This window comes from Macadamia integrifolia, unplaced genomic scaffold (assembly GCF_013358625.1).
Source record: "Macadamia integrifolia cultivar HAES 741 unplaced genomic scaffold, SCU_Mint_v3 scaffold2372, whole genome shotgun sequence".
Lineage (NCBI taxonomy): Eukaryota > Viridiplantae > Streptophyta > Magnoliopsida > Proteales > Proteaceae > Macadamia > Macadamia integrifolia.
This window is the reverse complement of record NW_024868667.1, coordinates 18,299-22,846: the sequence shown is the minus strand read 5'-3', so window position 1 is coordinate 22,846 and position 4,548 is coordinate 18,299.

Genomic DNA, 4,548 nt, shown 5'->3' with positions numbered 1-4,548 from the left:
GTTGCAGCGGTAGAACCTGTTAATGAAGCTATCCCATTAAGAGGTGTTGAGGTTCCAAGGTGGAAGCAGGCTAAGGGCACACCTAACATAGGTCATGAGAGCCAGAATATCTCTGCTGTCACCTGTCCGCTGTTTCTGATTCATTGCGAAAGGACCCCAAACCATTACGTAAGCGTCAATTCAAGAATCCTTCTTTCGATAACCGAAGCTCTTGGATACCTAAAGGGGAGGAAGAGAAAAATTCAAGAATGGGCAAAATTGTGTGAGAGTAGGAGGGAGTGAAAGAGTTTTAGGAAAAAACAGAAAAAGAAAAAAGAGTTTTAGTAAAATAGGGAAGTGGATAAAATAATATATGATATTAAAAAAAAAAGAAGAAGAAGAAGAATGAGCAAAAATTGTGTGAAAGTAGGAGAGAGAGAGATAAATAGTATTTAAGTATTATAAAAATATAATAATATAAAGGGTACCAACAATTTAAGAAAATAAAAAAGAATGGAAAGAAATGATAATGAAGAAGAAAGGGCAAAACTGTCATGTGAAAGATTTACCACTAAAACAAGAAGAAGAAGAAGAAGAATGGGAAAAATCGTGTGAAAGTAGGAGAGAGAGAGAGATAAATAGTATTTAAGTATTATAAAAATATAATAATATAAAGGGTACGAACAATTTAAGAAAATAAAAAAGAATGGAAAGAAGAGATAATGAAGAAGAAATGGCAAAAATCGTGTGAATGCAGGAGAGAGAGAGAGATAGTATTTAAGTATAATAATAATAAAATAATATAAAGGGTATCAACAATTTAAGAAAATAAAAAAGAATGGGAAAAAGAGATAATGAAGAAGAAAGGGCAAAATATCACGTGAAAGCAGGAGAGAGAGAGAGAGAGAGAGAGAGAGAGAGAGAGAGAGAGGATGATATACATAAACAAATTAATTAGGAAAGTAAATGAAATTAAGAAAGCAATTTGGGGGGAGAGAGAGAGAGAGAGAGAGTTATTAATTAATTAGAAAACTAATTAGGGAAGTAAATGAAATTAAGAAAGTAATTTGGGGAATATTATTCTTCTCTATTGTGTGTGTGTATGCGCACACGTGAGAGAGAGAAAGAGAGAGAAAGAGAGATAGATAAGGGGGTGTGGGAGTTACTAACTAATAAAGAAATTAATTAGGAAAGTATAGAGAGAGAGAGAGAGAGAGAGAGAGAGAGAGAGATAATTATGAGATTTAAATATGGAGAGATGTTAATGAGGGCATTAGTCGTAATTTAAGTAGTAAATGGGGGCATTTGCGTCAAATGGTAAAATTTACTAGAAAACAGCAATATGCCCCTTTATAGAGTACATAGATAGATATATTCAACATAACGAAAATTGTGCAGAATCCTTCCCCCACCCCCCTCGCTCCCTCCGTCCCTCCCACACATCCGCACACAAAACCATACTTGCTAGCTAGTAGTTGGATAATCCTACTAAGTAACAGCAAAGATCAGATGCTAGTCCACAGTATCATCATAAGCCATTTAAACCCCAATGTTCCCTGCCGGATCCTATGCAATGCATAAATATTTAAAATTTAACCTGAATTTGAAAATGAGGATTTGAGCAGAGCTGCAAAGCCACCAGCTTTGAGGCCAGCTTAGTCTGCTCTCTCTGACATGGTAACCAATTTTAACGGCAAAGCCATCTCCATTTGCTCCATGGCTCAGATGTGGTACAACAGACCCAAGCGACTCAATCCTCTTGCACACCTGTATAAAATTCAACTAACCTGGGCGCCTTGATAACCATCGCCACCTCCCCTACCCCACCCCCCACCCCCCACCCCCCACCCAAAATAAAACCACTCCATCAAGAAAAGCAACTAGAATACTCTTAAATCTCAGTGCATGATGTGATCATTGGTGGTTGAGCATTGGTTTTATTAATAGTAACAAAGGTACATTATAGAGCTTCGAGAAGGGCAGGGGTGTAGCAGAAAAAAACTGACAATGATTCAATTCTTTTTGAAAGAACTTAGGACTTATACTTTAGGTGAATGGCCAACTGTTATGTAGACGAATAGTAATTTTTTTTTCTTTTTTTTGTTTTTTTTGTTTTTGTTTTTGTTTTTGTTTTGGATAGGTAGAAGAATAGTATTTTATGTAGTAGTTACAGACTTGAACAATGTAATGGTGTAATATTTAATGTTACATTTAGACTTTGTATTTTATTCTGACTTTCAGACCAGCTGATCTTACCTTTTATTCAGTTTTCGGTCGTGACAATATTTAGGTGATCATACCATGAACTCATGTGTTGTCTGTCCAGGGTGCCAATGACATCACTTAATGGGTGTGATGCTACTCAAGTGTCACTTGGAACTTTTTTTTGGACAGCTTGGTGTTTTCTAATATATGATTCTTAACTGGATTCTCTCATACCTGCTAGTTGCAAACAGAAAAATTTACCATTCTCATCTGGATAGTATTTGGTTGCCTTATTATTTGGCCTCAGATTTCTGCTCCCATATGTACTTGAAAATATCGCTACGTACTCCTTTAAGATGTACTTTTGGTTAGGGGTGTCAATTCTAACCCCGCATCAGTAGGTCCGATCGAGCCCAACACATTTATGGCTTGACCTAGACCGGCCCGTTTAATAAACGTGTTGGGCTTGAGGGCAGCCGACCGAACCGACACATTTATATGCCCGACTTGAATCGACTCGTGTAGCTCGACCCAACCTGATCTCCTTTAATATTACATAAAATTTCTATTTTTCCACTACTAGTAAGAAACTAATTAAGCTTTCTTACCCTTTGCTTTGTAGTAAGATTTGATTCAATTAAGCTTTATTTTGTAAGTTGTAATAGTCATAATCTCTTTTTTTTTTTTTTTTAAAGAACAACCATAATCTCAACCCACTTAAGAATAGAATTTTAGGGTAGACACGTTTAAAGCCCATTTAGAGCCCGTTTAGACTTAAATAGGTCCGTAGCCCAATTAAAGCCCAACAAAGACCCATTTAAGGAAGCCCGATTAAAGCCCGACACCGACCGGCCCGATTATAAACTGTACCATATCCCCCAAAGCTAGACTCGTTTACTTAAACGGGCATTCATGGTGCAAGGCTTTTAAGTGGTCAAGCTTGATTAGGCTCGGCCAAGACCGACCCGGCCGGACTGGTTGACACCCCTACTTTTGGTTAACATTTCAGAAACAAGGATTAGAATTTTATTTAATATATTCTGGGGAAAATGGTTTCTGTGGGTGGGGGAGTGTGGCGTTATTATTTGGCCTTCAGAATTCTGCTCCTATATGTACTTGAAAATACCCTTGCGTACTCCTTTAGGTTAACATTTCAGAAACAAGGATTTGAATTTTATTTAATATATTCTGGGGAAAATGGTTTCTGTGGGGGAAGTGTGGCCCCTTCGCCCAAACACATGGAAGCCGAAATAATCAACCCGCTCCCATGAAATGTAAAATGACGCCTCTGTGGATGCGCAGGACCCACACTCCTACGTAGGAAACACTTCCCCTATTTTCTATTGTATACCTGTGCTAGACCCAGCTCCCGCATCTGCATGATTTGCAGGCCAAGCTCAGCAGGAATTTCAGATGGTGATTGGAAATGTATCTTTATTTTTGAATGCTTTAGTTTTGGGTTCGGTATCAACTATTTCAATTTGGCTACTTGAGTCCTGTCACTTCCATTTCATTAATTTGAAGTCTTAAAGCTGGTTGAAGTGGTTTCAATAATCCATTTCTTCCCTAGAGCCTCTAACCAGCAAACTTGGGCTGTTTTCTCCCTTATACTATTTATCACCTCATGGAGCTAGTTGTGGGTTCTATTCAATATGCTTATTTCTGATTCTTTGTAATGGTATTATCACATCCATATCTTCATTCTTAACTTGGTTATGCTCATTCTATGTGCATGTTCCTTGATGTCTGCACATTCTTTTTTGTAATGGGTTGCTCTTCTGATTGCTATGTTGTAGCACCTAAGCTCAACTCTGGGTTATATCATGTCTCTAGGCACTTCTGAAATTTCATCTCTACTTTGTCCATAGCTCAACTTTTGTGGGTGACATGCTTCTCAATATTCTTCCTCCGTATGGATCACAATACTGCCTCTTTAAAACCCTTGGAATTTTGGGGCTTCCTTTAACAACTCCATTTTGCATTCTAGCTCCACATAAAATGCATCCTAAACTAATCAAGAAGTCAGAATTGTGGCTAAAAGATGCTTAACAAACTAGAGTACCTAGGTGGCCCTGACTACTAGTTGCTAGGTGTGTCTAGGTGACATACCCTGCCTCCACTCACCTGAAGGCTGGTGAAATGGAAACACACACGTGTCCACAATCCATCCAGGAACCACGATGCAGTACTTTAAGTTCATAAAGCTATAAAATGATTCTACGATCACATAGATAATAAAATTAAAGTATACACAACTGGTGATGTCTAATACAACAAGGATTAAATGAATGCAAATATGATTCAGATGATATTAAACAAGCCTATCAACAAAACTAATTTAAAATTTGGGTATGGGTGCTGCTA